The sequence below is a fragment of the Euphorbia lathyris genome, chromosome 4 (genome assembly GCF_963576675.1).
Source record: "Euphorbia lathyris chromosome 4, ddEupLath1.1, whole genome shotgun sequence".
In the NCBI taxonomy this organism is placed as follows: Eukaryota; Viridiplantae; Streptophyta; class Magnoliopsida; order Malpighiales; family Euphorbiaceae; genus Euphorbia; species Euphorbia lathyris.
The window spans coordinates 8,999,019-9,019,244 of NC_088913.1; the positions used below are offsets into that span (position 1 = coordinate 8,999,019).

A 20,226-nucleotide genomic window follows, 5' to 3' on the forward strand; every position below is an offset into this window, starting at 1 on the left:
TGTTTCCTTGGCCACCGCGAACTCCGACACCTCCCATCCTCTCTTTCCCCCACCGGCAGCAAATTTCCGGCCCCAACAGTCTCGTGGCGGCGGCGGTTCTTTCAATCGGAGCAGCGGCGGCGGCTTTCATCATGGCGGCAGAACTGGAGGCCGACGTGGAAGGCATGGACGTGGTGGTGGAGGTCGCTGGTTTCCTCGACCATACCAGCAACAATATGGGTCGTGGGGATTTGGAGCACCATGGGCTTCTCCATTTCCATGTGCTTCAGCCCCATGCCCATATCCCACTTTACCCTCACATGGACAGACCCATCCATTCATGACTCCACCAGCCCACCCAACTCAGCAGGGTATTCTTGGAGCACGGCCCACTCAGCAGGCCCATCTGGCCCAGGACTGCTCTCCCACCAACATTGCTGCAGCGATGCACACGCTGGCGATCACTCCGCCACCGGACCCGTGGCACATGGACACCGGCGCCACCGCTCATATGACGGCGGATGGAGGTATGCTCACTTCTTATTTAAATAAGAGCTCAAATCATAATATTGTAGTTGGAAATGGCAATTGTATTCCTATGGTCGGTCTTGGTAATGCGTCCTTAGCCAGCAACAATAAATCCCTGCACTTGAACAATATTTTGCACGCCCCCAAACTAGTTAAAAACCTTATATCCGTTAGAAAATTTACTGTCGATAATAACGTGTCTGTGGAATTTGATCCTTTTGGTTTCTCTGTGAAGGATTTGCGTACGGGGATGCTTATTATGAGATGTAATAGCACCGGTGATCTTTACCTAGTTACCGCCGATTCTTCATCTGGTTTATCTTTTTCTTTTACTGTTTTGACTCCTACTATTTGGCACAATCGTTTGGGACACCCTGGATCTCATATTTTGAATAATCTTAGAACAAACAATTTAATTTCTTGCAATAAATCTTTGGATAATTCAGTTTGTTCTTCATGTGTGTTTGGAAAGCAAATTAAATTGACTTTCTATGATTCCTCTAATTTTTCAACCATGCCTTTTGATATTGTTCATAGTGATGTTTGGACGTCTCCTATAGTGAGTTCCGGCGGTTATCGTTATTATGTTTTATTTCTTGATGACTTTACAAATTTCCTTTGGACTTTTCCACTTACTGCAAAATCTCAAGTTTTCTCCACTTTTCTTACTTTTCGATCTCTCATTCGTACACAATTTGAACGCGATATAAAAACTTTTCAATGTGATAATGGTGGTGAATATAATAATGTTCAATTTCATGATTTTTGCAAATTAAATGGTATGCAATTTCGTTTTTCTTGTCCTCACACATCTCCTCAAAATGGAAAATCCGAACGAACCATTCGAACCATTAACGATATTGTTCGGACTTTACTTCACCACGCCTCCGTCCCTTCTAATTTTTGGCCACATGCTCTTGGTCATGCTACCTATCTTCTCAATGTCTTACCTCATCGCAACCTCGGCAACCTTTCTCCCACCAAAATTCTTTATCATCGTGATCCTAGTTATACTCATATCCGCACCTTCGGTTGTTTATGTTTTCCCCTTATTCCTTCCACTTCTCGTAATAAACTCCAAGCACGTTCTTTTCCTTGTGTCTTCTTAGGATTTCCACCCAACCACCGCGGTTACAAGTGCTATGACGTCTCTACACGCAAAATTGTTATTTCCCGACACGTTGTATTCGACGAAAGCCATTTCCCATTTGCTAAATCCTCACCTTTCCCTACTGCCATTTCGTCCACTCTCCCTATCCCTAATCCAGGCCCGTTATCTTCTACCCAAGCTGGCCCATATATAATCCCACCTCAGCCTACTACAGATCCGGCCCAACACCAATCAGCGTCTCCACAGCCCAACCCGCCATCTCTCCAATGCCACCATCCTATCACGCCCGCCAGTCCACCTCCCAGCCCACCCGGACCAATTGACCAGCCCAGCCCCGCCCACTCACTCAGTCCGGCTAGGCCTCCACAACAGGACCAACAGCCTAGCCCCTATCATTCTCCTTCCACTAATGACACCCTCTCCCCCGAGCCTACTTCCCCCCCAATAATATCCACCCATCCCATGGTCACCCGAAGCCAAACAGGAATTTTTAAGCCCATCCATAAATTAAACCTCAACGCTTCCACTCTTTCTCCATTACCCTTGAACCCTTCCCTCGCATTACGAGACCCAAATTGGAAAAGTGCCATGGCCGATGAATATAGAGCTCTTATTGAAAATAAGACGTGGGTCCTTGTACCCCGTCCTCCTAATGCTAACATTTTGCGTAGTTGGTGGATTTTCAGCCACAAATTTAATGCAGATGGTTCCTTTGCGCGCTATAAGGCTCGCCTTGTTGGCAATGGTGCTAATCAACTAGTTGGTGTAGATTGTGGCGAGACTTTCAGTCCAGTTGTTAAACCTGCAACGATCCGTGCCGTTCTCAGCATTGCTCTATCCAAAAATTGGGGTCTCCACCAAATCGATGTTAAGAATGCTTTCCTTCACGGCAATCTCTCTGAGACAGTTTATATGCATCAGCCAATGGGGTTCAGAGATCCCAACTATGCGGAACATGTTTGTCTCCTCCAAAAGTCACTGTATGGTTTAAAACAAGCTCTTCGGGCGTGGTACCAACGGTTTGCCTCTTTTCTTGCAACTTTGGGTTTCTCACATAGCAAGTCTGATCACTCGCTCTTTGTCTTTCAACGTGGGACCGAGACCGCCTATTTGCTCCTATATGTTGACGACATAGTCCTTACAGCTTCTTCTCCTGCTTTACGAGAGACTATCATCAGACACTTGAGCTCTGAGTTTGCTATGAAGGATTTAGGTCCATTAAATTATTTTTTGGGTATCTCCATCACTCGCACCCCGGGATCACTTTTCTTATCTCAGAAGAAGTATGCAAATGAGATTCTTACAAAAGCCGGGCTCTCTTCCTCTAACTCTTGCACTACACCTGTTGACACCAAGCAGAAACTCAGTCTCTCCTCTGGTTCACCTTATCATGATCCATCCGAGTATCGTAGTCTCGCCGGTGCATTACAGTATTTAACTCTGACTCGGCCAGATATTTCATACGCAGTACATCAGGTTTGTTTGTTCATGCATGCTCCTCGGACTCAGCACATGGCCGCCATCAAACGTATTCTCCGCTATGTTAAAGGAACTCTTGATTATGGGCTTCATCTCACAGCTTCTTCCCTTGATTCATTAGTCTCTTATACTGATGCTGATTGGGGCGGATGTCCTGACACTCGTCGATCTACTTCTGGGTACTGTGTATTCCTTGGGGACAACCTCATATCCTGGTCTGCCAAGCGTCAGCCAACTCTTTCTCACTCGAGTGCTGAAGCGGAATACCGCGGGGTCGCTAATGTTGTCTCAGAAACCTGTTGGATTCGGAATCTCCTTCTAGAGCTCCATCTACCGATTCGGAAATCCACCTTTGTTTATTGTGACAATGTCAGTGCTGTTTATTTGTCCGGTAACCCGATCCAACATCAGAGGACAAAACACATTGAGATGGACATACACTTCGTCCGTGAAAAGGTTTCAAGAGGGGAGGTCAGAGTTCTTCACGTACCTTCTCGGCACCAAATCGCTGACATCTTCACCAAAGGTCTTCCTCAGATTCTTTTTGAAGACTTTCGGTCTAGTCTCAACGTTCATCCTCCTCCCGTTTCGACTACGGGGGTGTGTTAGACAATTATGGTAATATTAGTAATGTAAATCAGCCACAAATTAAGGAATTATATTAGCTGTAAATTAGCTAGATTTTACAGCATTCACATTGTAATCTCATGTATAAATATCTCATTCCAAATCAATACAAGGCAAGGGATTCCAATTAACAATTCTGTTTCTAAACAAACAGATTTGTGCTTGAAAGAATCAAGAGAAAGCTCCAATTTATCATCCTAGTAAGATGAAGTTGAACTTTCATACTCAAGCTCACTCACTCAGTATCTTCGACAGATTCGCTTAAGTTTTTCCTCTTTCGATATGTCTCCTAATTCAGTGCTCCAGGTGAACAAGACGGCAGGAGAAGCTTATGAGCTTTCTGTGCTTTGTGATCCTGAAGTTGCTCTTATTATCTTCTCTAACCGTGGCAAGCTCTATGAGTTCAGCAGCATATCCGAATTGAGTGATCTAACCTGGTTGGCTTACTTTGGGAAAGACAAGTAAGCGCCACACACGGGTCCCTAGAGTGATCGAATCCTCCTGGCCCCGTGACATTTGGTATTGTCTACGGTTTTTGTTTTTGCTATCACTATCAGTCCTTAGGTCTAACTTAACCAATGAATATGCAGCAAAGGCTTGTAGCGGATCCGACGAAGACATGTTTGAAAGCATATGGAAATCAGCTTAAAGTTTGTCATGTTCTTCAGCTCCTGAGATCTTTTCGTGCACAGTTGGACAAAAGCCAAGCAAGTCTAGGTACTGTCTACATGATACTGCTGATGTACTGCCATTGCTTCAAAGTTGGGCAAGTCCTTCAAGTTCGAAACTGAGGTGCAACACAGAAGAGCAAGTCTCTTTCGAGCAAGTGTTTTTCGTTGCATAAAATACAGGGTAAAGAAAGTAAATAGTCCGGGTAGAAGAAGGATGATGTTTATTAATTATGATTGGAGAGCCAGAGTTGAGATATTGTAAGAGAGGTTGATGGGGTAGGATATTTTTTTGTATTTTATAAGTCTTTTTAGAGAGATGAGACTAAAATGTGAATACTCTTCTTACATTTATGGAATTTATCACGAGTGAAATTGCATGCTCTCTAAATTTTGTTATAGTAAATAGTTCTGTCTTGGAAATTCCAACTTTTTTTTTGAACTATTCATTTGCTACCTGGTTTTAAATATGGTTTCCTTAAGGGAAGGAATTGATTTATGGGATATGTTCATTGGTTTTAAGCATGTTTCTGGCCATTGGATTCATTAGTCACTCGATTTTTTTTTTCTATTGCTTGCTATATTAAATTCCATTAGATTAAAACCATTGCTAATTCTTTTATTTAGAGGCAGGAACAAGTAACCGTTAGAATTAGATCAGGTAATGGCAATGGGTGCAGTATAGAATTTGATCAGTATGTGGTTTATGGTTCGAGTTTTAGGAGCGGCCTCTTGCCAAAAAATTGGCAAGGGAAGACTTGCTCCCAATACACCCTTGTGGTGGGACTTTTCCCGGACCCTCGCTTAGCAGGAACGCGTAATGCACCGGGCCACCCTTTTTATGGTTAGTGTATAAAAAAATGAAAATGCCAGTTGGGATTCTTGTGAGACATTAAAAAGTGTTCTAGTTACTTTAGACTTTGATATATGCTCACCAACTTGGCTAATGTTTTATTAATCTGCTAGAGGTTTGTGTTCCATGTGGACTATAACCATTGTACCATGAGAATTGGGTTTTCAGTCTGGCGAAGAGAAATACACTCGAAGTTGTGTCAGGATCATTTTTGTTATGTCTATCATTTTTGTTTGTTTGTTTACTCTCGTGCTCCAAATTTCATGTTGCTCTTGAGCTGATAGAGTACCTGCGGCCAATGGGCGAAACTACAGAAATATGAATGAATACAAGTCCAAATTCAAGCTTCTTAGACATTTAGATGGCATTTCCTGAATTTTATGAACAGCCAGCCATCTCATTTAAACTAAACAGTCAAGGAATTTAATAGCAGACTATGAATCTTGTGCTCTTAACATGGATTTCTAGCTGTTTCGTAAAACGGCATAGTTATTCTCTTTCTTGTGTTTGTAAAACAACGAATTGTGTTGCTCATATTCATGATCGAGCTTTAGATTGTTTGTTCGGGGTGTTTGGAATATTGGTAGGATTATAAACGACTGATGCTGGCTTGTTATTAAGATTAAAGATCCAAATTTGAACATGTTTAAAGCTTATCTTGTGAACAAGTGAAATTTGAGCTTGATGAATTTTAATTTCCTTAAACATGAATAAGCTAACTTCTCTAATTTGGTTTTAGCTTTAAGTTTCATGTAATATTTCATTTGAAGTTGTAATAGATTTGGCAATTCGATCTAACTTGTAGCATGATCTCTAAGAGTTATGATACGATCAAGACGGGTGATCTAACCCGCACTCTTCGAGCGAGTGCTTGCTCCAGACAATTTAGAGAAGAATAGAGAATATTATTATTGCTTAACCTTCAATAAACAACAGCAGGCTATTTATACTGCTAGTCTTTACAAATAAACCAATGACTGAATCCTAATTGGAAAAGGACTAAATAATAAATCCTAATTAGACAAGAACTGAGTAATGAATCCTAATTAGACAAGAACTAGAAATCTTAATATAATAACTAATTAATTAAACAGATAATCCTTGTGCCAGGCCGGAACCTGTTGCACCCGACGAGACCGACCCTCGACTTCAGGAATAGCAGCCGCGTCAATCCCAGGGGCTTCAATAGCAACTCTGGATCAGCTTCAGCAGTTGTAACAAGTTACAAAAGTATGGTATATAAAAGAAAAAAGACAAAGACGTGTGTATTGACATTGTGAGTTTTTTAAATAAATGTTTTTTTATTTTTATTTTTTTTTAGGAAAATACTTGTAACTTCATTATATTAAAACATAGCAAGTACAATAAAAAAACAACAGTAAGAAATCAATTATTACAAGATCTACAAAGACACTGAAATGGGTACAGAGAGTAAAAAAGGTCATAAATGTATAAAAAAACACAAAACAACTCGTCAGAAAATTAACAAGCTCGAATTCAATATTATGTTCGGGAATTATTCACGAATTTGTTAACGAGTTTTGCTCGCGAGCAGTTCATTAATTTAGTTTATAAACTTCGCACGCGAACAATTCATTAATTATGTTCATGAACTATAGTGATTTGGAATTTCTTTAACACATAACTACATAGTTTTTAAATTTATAAAACTAAATTTTACATAAAATTACGCAGTTTACATTTTTCTATTTACATAAATGTTATTATTAAAAAAAGGCTTAATACATTATTTGTCCTCTGAACTTGTCTAAAAGGTTTGATTGCCCTCCTGAACTTTCAAAGTATCCTGAAAGCCCCTCTAAACTTGCATTAAATGTTGAGTAGCCCCTGAACTTGCGCAAAATATAATCAATGGATCACTCGGTTGCAAAAAAAAAAGTAAGTTAAATGCGGAAAACATATTGCACAAGTTTTAAAAAAAAAGTAAAACGATCGAAGTCGGAGTATACGGTTGTTAGATTAGAGAATACAAATTGTATATAATACATCTTCTGCATTTAACTTATTTGTTTTGCGAGCAAATGAACAATTAATTACATTTTACGTAAGTTTAGGGGGCTAACTGAACATTTAATGCAAGTTCAGATGGCTATTAGGATACATGAGGCCAATCAAGTTTTTTGGACAAATTCAGAAGACAAATGATGTATTAAACCTAAAAAAAAAAAAAATTCGAACCCATCCTAGTTAAAAGCATTTCATCAATATTATAATCACACTTGTTAGGTTTGTTTATATGGTCTATAATAGAGACACAAAGCTTTCAAACTGAGATTCATCGTGTTTAAACTTGACTCGTTTATAATTGAACTAAATATAATCGAGATTTTATCGAACCCAACACCGAACCGTTTACGGTGACCCACTCATTTAAAGCCCTAACTTACACCGACAATCAAAATCTGGTTTGAATTAAAAAAGAACAAAATTTTATAAGTTCGACACATAGAAGGTATGTGTCACTATCTCCTTGTTACGCCTATAAATTGAAGTTTATATCGAAAGAAAGCGCAGTTTGCCTTCTTCTCCGCCGCCGTGCATCGGTGAAAATGGCATCGGCCTTCCCTTTGCTAAAACATACTGCAACTCGACCACGTTTTGATTCGTCTACAACCTTAAACCGTGATAGTCATGAACTCATACAAAATTAACCTCACACTGATCGATTTGCAGCCCCCGTATTTGCCGGTAATTTTCATTTCGTAATTAAGTTTGCCGCTGTTGTTTGCTTCCACTTGTGACTTTATTTTACTTCTTCGCTTTCCCACAGTGATAGACCCCGGCGATGAAGTTTGGCTGTTTGACCCTTATTTTCCTTCTTAATGAGGAGGCGTGTATCAGAAAGATTTTGAAGCAATCCTTTTCCTTCTTAAGGAGGAGGCGTGTATTAGAAAGGTTGAAGGAATCCCTCTAAGTTTTTCTTTGGCACTTTGTGTTTTGATTCTGATTGAGCTGAAGGTTTATAGTAATTATTGTCAATTGTAAGAATTTTGAAGTTCTTAATTAATGGGATTTACTTCAGCTATTCGTGGGGTCTTTTCCAGCCTTGGCACAATAAACGTTGTTGTTGTTGTTGTGTCACGGGTTCGAGTCTGAGTCTTAGGAGGGAAGGTTTGTCTCCAATACACCCACCACACACCCCTCCCCCGACGGGTCCGGTGCACCGCCCTTTTATTCGTGGGGTCTTTTACTGGCTGAACAAAGCTCTGATATTAAAGAGGTAAGGGGACTAAGGATTCTATTTATGATTAGCATTTTTTTATTGTGAAAAATCATAGTATTTTGAATTGTCAGTATAGTAGAAATTCAATTTGTTCTACGAAATAGAGGAAGCATGAGTAGTTGAAGTTCTTTGAATGAGATCCCCAACATTGGTAGTTGAAGTCTACAAGAAACAATTAAGAACCAAAAAGATAACTATTATACTTGCTCTTTTACTTCTTATTTTCCTACCTGTTTTCCTTCCATTGTGAATGACAAAATTTCAAGTTTGCCCTGCAATTTATAGGACATTTTAGCTTCTTGAGCACTAAACTATAGGGCTTCAACAGTTTGTATGATTTTGAACATCTTAACCACCGAGTTCCAATTTTAAACAGCCAAATTTTAATAAAACGTATAATTTTTTAATTTCTATGCAGCCAATGGGATGGAAACTACCAAATTGAAGCTTACCTTCCAGCCTTGAACCCATCAGTAGACAGGCTGATTACACCAATGCAACAGCAATCACAACTTGCATCATTAGTGAACTTCCATGGAGGAGCCTTTTCCGAAGACTATGAAGCAGAAACAAATGCTCAACACACTTCTGTGGAACCGTCAACAATCATCCATGAATGATAATAGTATGCCTGATCTCGATTTTCGACTTTGAGCTTATTATCTCCATGCCTCAAATAAGACAACTATGAACTGCTTCTTTTTTTCTTTTATGTTGAATAAGTGTTGTTGATTGATGGATGCATTTCTGGATCAGAAATGATTTGGTTTAAGCTTTATATGGTCAACTTGTTTCGTTATAGCATATGCTATGCATCATCATTTGGCATGCATTAGATCTTACTGAATAAACTGGCAGCAGTTAAAAATGCAAAATATTGCATTTGTTTTTCTCGGTAGAAGCATGAAGTATGATTGTTTTGTATATTTACATGTGCTCATTGTTAGCACTTTCAAATGCTTGTGCTCTTTCTTTCTTATTGCTCTTGGACTGATATAACTAAATGATGTTTGAATTCGCAAATATTTTCATGTTCTCAAGTTGCTGATTTTCAACTCATTTGATAAGCTTCTGGTTAGATTAAGAGCTTGATTCTCTCTGGGTTGGTGTTCTTTAGTTCGGGCAGGATAATTGGGAAGAAAGTCTGAAAGACTCGTCTTTACATTTCTCAGAGCTTAAAACTGCAAATCTTTTGGCAGTTTTTGGCACAAAAGTGGAAGACAGAGAGACTCAAAATTGTCAACTCTGCAGCAACATCAGATAACTTTGTTTCTACTGAACTGAGGTTAAACTCTATGCCTTCTTCTCAGGATCAGCAGCCAGCAATCCAAACACCTTCTTAGTGGGCAGATTGACATTCTGCAAGCTGAATAGATAGTTCCGTAGCAATGGAGGTTCTGTTCTTTGTCACTTAATTTCAGTTCAGTAGCCGCATTCAGTTCTGTAATTAGTTCAGTTCAGTAATTTATCATTACTTATTATAATTATTTATTATTATAATTATTATTAGAACCGTTATTATTTTTATAAACTTTTTATTTTAATTAATTCTATGTTTAAAGGATTATATTATTATATTATTTTAGTTCAGTACCATTCAGTGAGCCTCGGTCATGAAAATAGACTGCTGTTTTTTTTTCAGTAATTTAGGTTCATCAGTTACTTTCAACCGTCCGTCCATCGTAATATTATACCATGCCTGTCCAGTTTTCGTTTCCATTCCGAATTTAGAATAATCTGTAATGAACTCTGTAAGCTTGCATTGCAGTGATGCTATCTATTCTGGTGGTGTTTGTTGTGATATCCAAGTAGTTTCAGGTGTTTCTGCTGCTTGTTGTCACAAGCCACTGCAGGGGTAATTTTCACTTGTTGTCCCTAAATCATGCATTAAGTAACAATATTGTCCTGAAATCTTTCATATTAAACAATTAAGTCCTTCAAATTATCATACAAACACAGTTTAAATGAAAGGGAATCATTGTAGAAGAATTGGACATTTATGGTTACATGAGATGCAGGGATAATTTGAATTTTTCTGGCAGTAACCCACTTTAACAGCTTTGAGAATTTGACATGGTCCCTGTTGAGGTTATTTTCCCTATCTGTAATCAAGAAGAAGAACATGTTTTGTTCCGGCTAGCCCCCCCTTGTTCGATTGCCAAATCGCAGTTTGTTATGAAATTGCGATGTTTTAGTTATTATGATCTATTTTTATTCTTACCTTTCCAAATTAGAGCATATCTGGAAAGAAAAATTGAAATCTATGATCTATTTTTATTTTTACCTTTCCAAATTAGAGCATATCTGGAAAGAAAAATTGAAATATGATTTCATCGAATCTTGTTAGGTGATTATTTAATTATTTATTGTGTTTTTTGATGATGGGTTAGAGGGATCATCCTTAGCAGCAGAAGGCCAAAAGACCTGCTGTGATATATTTCGGAAATTAGCTGATACCATTGCAATCGCTACCTCTCGAGATCAATTAGCATACCTCATGCAGTTGCATCTCTCGAGATCAATTAGCATACCTCACGCAGAATGCGCAACATTTTTACCTTTGGTTAGCATATCAATTCTGTTTGTTGGAGTAATAATAACTTCCAGAGATTTTGGATTTTAAGGGCGAAGTATTAAATGAAATATTAATCACCTCCAAAGTTAAAGGGTTTAGTGAAATCAAATTTTAAGAGCGAAGTATTTAATGAGGGTCCTAATAAATATTAATCACGTTCAACTAGTGACATCAAAAGTTAAACATTATAATGGTCTGAAATTCAGTTTTGCAATATTTTGATATAGAAAATTAATAAAAGAAATATAATTAATTTTCAATTTTATAGATTTATGATTAAGTAGAGTTTTGCATATGAGATCAACTTGCTTAAGTTTTTTTATTGAATGTGACAAGCAACAACAGAAAGTAGAAGTGTATCTAAGAAAAAGTTTTCTTGAATTTAATAATCATGAAATAGTTTTAATAGATTTTATGCTCTTTACGATATAAAGCATGATAACTGAAAAATGAAAAACTAAATTTGAAAATCACATCCCTTAACAGGCTTTAGCGATTAAGTGCTTGAAAATGGAAGATTTTGATGCGTCTCTCCTAAATCGTCTCTGTAAATCAGAATCTAATAGTTTTTTTTAAAAAAAAAATAAATCTGATAGAGTTTCTTAAAAAAAAAGTATAGACAATTGGAAGCTTCATGGCTAGGTGAACTTGGAAAGAATCTAAAATAAATTACGGAATTTGAATTTACTAATTGATGTCCAGTTTTTATTAATATGGAGAGATCATAATCTGATTTTTTTTTTAAAATACAAGTTTATAACTGCATTAATTTTTTTAGTTTTAAATAAAAACTAATTTAAAATCCTAGATCAATTAATACCAATATAAAGACGTCCCTCCTATGCAGATTCAGCGACGGACCTATAATTTTATTGTAATGATAAATGACACGACATAGCAAAGAGATCATTTCAGCAAATTATTTTAGTAGCATCTCATACGAATAATAATATCGTACTCTTATTTCCATGCTTATATATATTAGTGATTATTGATAACATTTACTTCCTATGTCTTATTGTATTGTAATAATGTTGAATTTATGAGTGCCTTTTAATTACTTGTCATTTGCTATAACTATATATATGTATATTTCTATAATGTACTGACACTTTTAAGAGGTTAATATACGAGTTTAGAAGTTGATGTACGTGTCTGATATTCTGAGAGATATAGACATGCGGAATACATACGAGACAAAAAAGTGTCCATTCTGCTTTCCTTGTTTATAATAATTAATTATTTACTTATAACAATAATAGACGGTATTATATAGCCCACTTAATACGTGGATTTTCTAGTAATTTATGAATCTTTTAACATTCCAATTAATAAATTTTTGCAATAATATAAAGTATTCAAATTATTAAAAAAAAAAAATCTTAAACTATTGTCTTAATAAAAAGCATGAGTAACCTCTTAGGTGAAATCGGTTCTATTGTCTTAATAAAAAGCATGAGTAACCTCTTAGGTGAAATCCGTTCATGCGTGAATATAATTAAAAATTTGAAAAATTAAAAAAAAAACAAAAATTTAGATATAAGGTAACAAAATAGGTATATATTGTTTTTAGAGAAGTATTAATTTAGACTTTAGGTAACATCAATATAGTTTTAACGTTTAAAAACTGGTATAAATTTAGACCTCAATAACGGATTAGACACGTTATTTCTATTACTCCGTTAAGTTATAATTTCTTCATCTACTTATAATTGACACGATAAGTAATATCAATGACGTATTTTAGTTCCGTTATCCCTATATTAGTGTTATTTTGTACGTGGAGTTTTAGATTAGATTGATTCTGCCCCAAATTACCCAAAAATTTATAAAATTGACAGACTAAGCTGACGTGTGACTGTTCTTATCTGATAATACTCTTACCAAATTACCAATTCAAGATCTGATACACCTACTACATAAGCATAAGATGAATTTGGGGTTTTGAGGGGCGGCTCTTCTCCGCCGTTAGGTCGTGAAGGCATTGATATCTCAAGATGGGATGCGATTGCGATTGGGGTTACATACTCAACCGTGCATCGGTGGAAATGTCATCGCTGCTGTTGATTCCGATTAGGGTTACATACTCGACTAGTGGTTTGTGGTGCTTTAAGGGCGTTGTTCGGAACAAGATTCGACCAGCATCCGATCTCGTCTATGAAGGACCATCTGATAGTCATGAACCTATACAAAATCATCTTTCTTCTTCAACAGTATGGGGAAGATTAAAACATGATATTCTGTTTCTAAATAAACAGATTTGTGCTTGAAAGAATCAAGAGAAAGCTCCAATTTATCATCCTAGTGAGATGAACTTGGACTTTCATACCCAAGCTCACTCACTCAGTATCTTCCACAGATTCGCTTAAGTTTTGCCTTTTTCCATGTGTCTCCTAATTCAGTGCTCCAGGTGAACAAGACGACAGGAGAAGCTTATGAGCTTTCTGTGCTTTGTGATTCTGAAGTTGCTCTTATTATCTTCTCTAACTGTGGCAAGCTCTATGAGTTCGGCAGCATATCCAAATAGAGTGATCTAATCCTCCTGCCTGGCTTACTTCGGGGAAGACAAGTAAGCACCACACCGTGGCTCTGATGCGGACATCCGAACTGGCCACACTGATCGCGCGAACTCTAGCGGGTCTTCAAGAATCAAGCTCACAGAGGATGCACCTGGAAGGGCGGATCCCCAAGACATGCGAGCAAGGCGGATCTAGGAGTACGCCAGAAGGCGTATCCACATATGAGCATGGGCGGATCGCCAAGATTACTTCCTCAGGAAGTCGACCAACAGACAATCTGACATTTCGTACCTGCACCTCTGTACCTGTTGTCTGGGCGCATTACCTATCTTACCCTCTTATTATTAACTGTATTGTAACCCTAGTAGGGGTAGTCCCTGTCCTTTGCTTATCTTTTAGAGGTTGTATTTAAACCCTCATTTTGTAAGGATATGAAACTTTTTAATCAATCAAATATCATTTCTCTTTGAGAATTAAGGTTATACCTTGTTATCGGGATTCACTCCTTCAAGTTAAGCTTGAGAAGAACATCTTTGTTGGTTTACGACTAAAACCTCCATTTATCGCTTTCTATCCGTATCAGTTGGTATCAGAGCCAATCGTTTCCTGACCCGAAACTTCTTTTGGCAATGGTTCAACCCCGACAACCGCAAGATTCCATGGAAACCAGTGACCGGAGGTATGAGGAGCTAAGGGAGCACCTCGCGGAACAGATTCAGGCCAGCCATGAGCGGCAGAGACAGACTGATCAAAAGTTCCTGGAGTTAACCACCTCCCTGGAAAACTTCAAACTGGAGGTTCGGTCCTTAATCCAATCCGCAGCAGGAGGATCAACTCAGAGAAAGGAAGGAGCCCTTGAACAACCACGTCCATAAATGGGTCCTAGGGATCCTGAGGTAAGAAGGCCTGACTTTGTCCTTGTGCATAACGCTGATAGCGATAGTGATGATTTTGAGGATATTGGGGATAATGGTGCCTTTAGAAATATGAGGGGTGTTGGCCCGAATGATAACAGACGTGTGGGTATGGTTAGGGCAGAACCAGATCTAGGAAACTTTGACAGGGATGATGCCTTTAAGTTAAAAATAGACTTACCATCTTTTGGTGGTGAACTGGATATAGAGGGGTTCTTAGATTGGTTATCGGAAGTTGAGCGCTTCTTTGAATATGCTGGGATTCCTGATGAGAGGAAAGTAAGGCTGGTGGTGTATCGCCTGAAGGGTGGCGCATCAGTTTGGTGGGATCAGATGAGGGAAGAAAGAAGAAGAGGGGGCAGAGATCCGATTAGATCTTGGCTACAAATGAAGGCGATGTTGAGGGAACGGTTCTTACCGCCGGACTATGAGCAGTATATCTACAGCTCCTATAGAGGATGCTCTCAAGGTGCCCGAAGTGTCCATGAGTATACCTCAGAATTCTTAAGGCTATCGGCTAGGGCCAACTTGTCTGAAACTGAAAGCCAAAAGACCTCTAGGTACCTAGAAGGGTTGAGATACAATATCCAGGATCGTATTGGCACACAGATGGTGGTTCGAGTGCAAGATGCCAGGAATTTGGCCCTAAAGGCTGAATCTCAACTAAGCGGGCGAACCCGGAGATCCGCCGCTACTGAGTATACGCCTGGAGGAAAAGATAACGTGAAGTCTTATGACAAAGGCAAGCAAGTGGCGAGTGCTAGTGGAGTCAGGGTTAATAGTGTGGGAAGAGGATCTGTTGGAGATACTAGGCCATACAAGGAGGTACCTACACCACCTAAGAGCAACAATCCATATGCGAGGCCCGCGCCTTTTAAATGTTTCAGGTGCAATGAACCAGGCCATAGATCCAACGAGTGTCCTAGGAGGAAGAGTGCTAACATGGTGGAAAGATGTGAAGAAGACTATGAAGAAGGGGATGAAGTATATTGTGAACCCTTGGGAGAGGATGATGATGAGGCGGATGAAGGGAGATACGCCATTCATGTGGTTAGACGCTTATTAGTCTCCAGCCGACTAGAGGGCGATCAGAGGCATCAACTATTCCGGACTCGTTGCCTTGTGAACAAAGGGCGATGCAACGTAATCATTGATAGTGGTAGTCAGGAGAACATTGTGAGTAGCAGCGCCGTTCGGAAGTTTGGATTGCTGGCGGGGGCACATCCTGATCCCTACAGGGTGGGATGGATCAAGAACGTTGGCGAGTTGAGGGTGACCCAGAGATGCAAGGTACCGATTGAGATTGGTAACTATCATGATGAAGTCTGTTGTGATGTGGTCGATATGGACGCATGCCACCTATTGTTGGGCCGACCCTGGCAGTTTGATAACCACGCCACCCACGCCGGAAGAGAGAACACTTACAGATTTGTGAAGAATGGGGTGAAGTTTGTCCTTACACCAATGGTGAGAGAGCCAAAGGCCGACGAGAAGTCTACCTTGGTAGTCTGTCCTACACACAAATCGTTTGTCAGCGAATGTGAAGAAAGCCAAATGGTATACACGGTAATGGTTAAGGCGAATCACGAATCCGCCCAAAGGGACGAAAGGGAAATGCCGAGTGAAGTGACCCGCCTACTTGGCGAGTATCAAGATCTGTTCCCGGAAGAGCTACCCAGTGGGTTACCACCTTTGAGGGACACCCAACATCATATCGATCTTGTGCCTGGGGCTAGCTTACCAAGCCTCCCACACTATCGAATGAGTCCGAAGGAGAACGACATCATGAGACAGAAAGTGGAGGAACTCATCGAGATGGGATACGTTAGGGAGAGTATGAGTCCTTGCGCCGTTCCAGCTTTACTTATGTCGAAGAAGGATGGGTCTTGGCGGATGTGTGTTGATAGTAGGGCCATCACAAGATCACCATCAAGTACAAGTTTCCCATTCCAAGGTTGGATGATATGCTGGACCAGCTTGGCGGATCTAAAGTCTTCTCCAAGATTGATCTCAGAAGCGGTTATCACCAGATACGTATTCGAGCTGGGGATGAATGGAAGACTGCTTTCAAGACTAGGGATGGATTGTATGAGTGGTTAGTGATGCCATTTGGGATGACCAATGCCCCTAGTACTTTTATGAGGCTAATGAATCAGGTGCTTCGCCCGGTGATTGGGAAGTTCATAGTTGTGTATTTTGATGATATTTTGATTCATAGCCAGACCTTGGCGGATCATGAGAAGCACTTGCAGACAGTATTTGATCTGTTAAGGAAACACCAGCTATTCGCCAACACCAAGAAGTGTGACTTTGTCATGGAAAGTTTGGTTTTCCTTGGATTCGTGGTTAGTGGCGACAGTGTCCAAGTGGATGGAGAGAAGGTGAGAGCCATCCGAGAATGGCCGACTCCGAGGAATGTGGGGGACATCAGGATTTTTCATGGGCTAACAACATTTTATCGAAGATTCATTAAGAACTTCAGTTCCATAGTGGCCCCATTGACAGAATGTTTGAAGAAAGGAAAGGGGTTCGAGTGGGCGGACGCCTAAGAAGAGAGCTTCGCCTTGATCAAGGAAAAACTGAGTACAGCGCCAGTGCTGGCGTATCCTGATTTTGATAAACTGTTTGAAGTTGAGTGTGATGCCAGTGGAATTGGGATTGGTGGTGTTTTGATGCAAGAGAAAAGGCCCATTGCGTACTTCAGTGAGAAGCTATGTGACGCACGGCAAAAGTGGGCAACGTATGATCAAAAAATTTATGCCATAGTGAGGGCATTGAAAGTATGGGAGCATTACTTAGTGGGGAAAGAATTCATTCTCTACACTGACCATCAGGCCCTCAAGTATCTAGGAAGTCAGAAGCAACTTCGAAGCTCCATGCATGCCCGATGGTCCGCCTTCATAGATAAGTTCCCCTATAAGCTTATCCATAAGGCGGGAAAACAAAACGTAGTGGCGGACGCCTTGAGTCGGAGGGTTGCACTAATAAAAACCGTCAATCTGGAGACCGACTGCTTCGAACATATCAGAGGAGAGTACCTGGCGGATCCCGACTTTGGTAGCATTTGGGAGAAATGTAAAACCCAGCATGGAGATGGAGTGTATCACATCACGGATGAGTATCTAATGAGGGGTAACCAACTTTGTTTACCTTGCACTTCCATCCGCGAAAAAGTTATCTGCGATCTGCATGGCGGATCCCTGGGGGGACATTTTGGGCGAAACAAGACCTATGAAGCAGTAAGTTCCCGTTATTTCTGGCCCAAGATGAGGAGAGATGTGGCATACCTAGTAGAACGATGCTATATCTGCCAGACCGCCAAGGGACACCCCACTAATGCTGGTTTGCAACTACCACTACCTGTACCAGAAACTATATGGGAGGATCTGTCCATGGATTTTGTCCTAGGGTTACCCAGAACTCAGAGGGGCATGGATTCCATCTTTGTGGTTGTTGACCGATTCTCAAAAATGGCACACTTCATACCATGCCGAAAAACCAATGATGCATCGGCAACTGCTAAACTGTTCTTCAAGGAGGTCGTCAGACTACATGGCGTACCAAAGAGTATTGTCTCAGATCGTGACACGAAGTTTCTGAGTCACTTCTGGCGGACCTTGTGGGCTCTTTTTGATACTTCTCTGAAGTTTAGTACCACTGCCCACCCTCAGACAGACGGACAGACAGAAGCAGTCAATAGAACTCTGGGAAACTTACTGCGTAGCAAGTGCAAGGATAAGCCCCGGATGTGGGATATGGTTCTAGCCCAAGCTGAGTTCGCCTACAACGGCTCTGTACATTCGGGAACCGGGAGATCACCATTTGAGGTAGTATACACAAAGACCCCAAACCATGCCCTTGATATAGCATACCTTCCAAAGGGAAATGTGGCTGCCAACCAGCTGGCCCAGGACTATATGCAGATGCACCAAGAGGTAAGGGAGACTCTTGAGGATAGAAATCAGAAGTTAAAAGCTAAGGCGGATGAGCACCGCAGGGACCTACAGTTTGAAGTTGGAGATGAGGTCATGGTATATTTGGGCAAGGAGAGGCTCGCCAACACCGCAAGCAGCAAACTTCGGCCTAGGAGGTATGGGCCATATAAAATCACCAAAAAGATCAACGCCAATGCCTATCATATAGCATTGCCAAACTGGCTTGGCAAAGTCTCACCAGCGTTCAACATCCGTGACCTTAGCCCATGGAAATCGGATGGTCCTTTAGAGCTCAACAAAAACGAATCAATGCCGGACTCTTTTAAAGAAGGAGAGAATGATGCGGACATCCGAACTGGCCACACTGATCGCGCGGACTCTAGCGGGTCTTCAAGAATCAAGCTCACAGAGGATGCACCTGGAAGGGCGGATCCCCAAGACATGCGAGCAAGGCGGATCTAGGAGTACGCCAGAAGGCGTATCCACATATGAGCAAGGGCGGATCGCCAAGATTACTTCCTCAGGAAGTCGACCAACAGACAATCTGACATTCCGTACCTGCACCTCTGTACCTGTTGTCTGGGCGCATTACCTATCTTACCCTCTTATTATTAACTATATTGTAACCCTAGTAGGGGTAGTCCCTGTCCTTTGCTTATCTTTTAGAGGTTGTATTTAAACCCTCATTTTGTAAGGATATGAAACTTTTTAATCAATCAAATATCATTTCTCTTTGAGAATTAAGGTTATACCTTGTTATCGGGATTCACTCCTTCAAGTTAAGCTTGAGAAGAACATCTTTGTTGGTTTACGACTAAAACCTCCATTTATCGCTTTCAATCCGTATCAGGCTCCCTGACATTTGGTATTGTCTACGGTTTTTCTTTTTGCTATCACTATCAGTCCATAGGTCTAACTTAACCAATGAATATGCAGCAAAGGCTTGTAGCAGATCCGATGAAGACATGTTTGAAAGCATATCGAAATCAGCTTAAGTTTGTCATGTTCTTCAGCTCCTGAGATCTTTTCATGCACTGTTGGACAAAAACCAAGCAAGTATGCTTCAAAGTTCGGCAAGTCCTTCAAGTTCGAAACTGAGGTGCAACACAGAAGAGCAAGTGTTTTTCGTCGCATAAATACAGGGTAAAGAAAGTAAATAGTCCGGGTAGAAGAAGGATGATGTCTATCAATTATGAATGGAGAGTTACCTAAAGTCGAAGCTCGGTAAATCTGATCACCTCGACAGCACTAATGAAGGGCGTCAGCAGTGCCCTACGAGCGGGAACCTTTCCTTTGGTGGAGCTGTCCGAGATCGAGGTCCCGGTCAAAGGGATCATTTCCCTCCTAACAATCTTGGCCCGCAACGGCAACGAGGTGGAGTGCATTGCCGAGTGGGTAGTGGTGGACATCCCACTTACCTACAATGCCATCATCGGGAGACCTTTTATAAGTCTTTTTGGAAACAGATGTGACTAAAATGTTAATACTCTTCTTATATTTATGAAATTTCATTACAGTAAATAGTTTTGTCTTCGAAATTCTGAACTATTCATTTGCTGCCGGGTTTTACATTGCTTGCTATATTAAATTCCATTAGATTAAAAGCATTGCTATTTCTTTTATTTAGAGGCAGGAACAAGTAACCTTTAGAATTAGATCAGGTAATGGCTATCTGCAGTACAAAATTTGATCGGTTTATGGTGAGTGTATCAAAAATTGACAATGCGTGAGACATTGTGTTCTAGTTACTTTAGACTTCGATGTATGCTCACCAACTTGGCTAATGTTTTTTTT

General features: G+C 40.2%; 1 long non-coding RNA gene across 3 annotated transcripts; it reads left to right on the plus strand.

Moving 5' to 3' along the window:
- Positions 1–7,805: 7,805 nt before the first annotated feature.
- LOC136227549 (uncharacterized) lies at positions 7,806–9,916 on the plus strand. Of its 3 annotated transcripts, none has more exons than XR_010688123.1 (4): positions 7,806–7,954; positions 8,037–8,486; positions 8,908–9,114; positions 9,607–9,916. It is a non-coding gene; the product is annotated as an uncharacterized lncRNA (long non-coding RNA). The 3 variants fall into 3 exon arrangements; XR_010688124.1 differs by lacking the exon at positions 9,607–9,916 and having other exon boundaries at positions 8,037–8,161; positions 8,289–8,486; positions 8,908–9,557; XR_010688121.1 differs by lacking the exon at positions 9,607–9,916 and having other exon boundaries at positions 8,908–9,557.
- Positions 9,917–20,226: the final 10,310 nt, after the last annotated feature.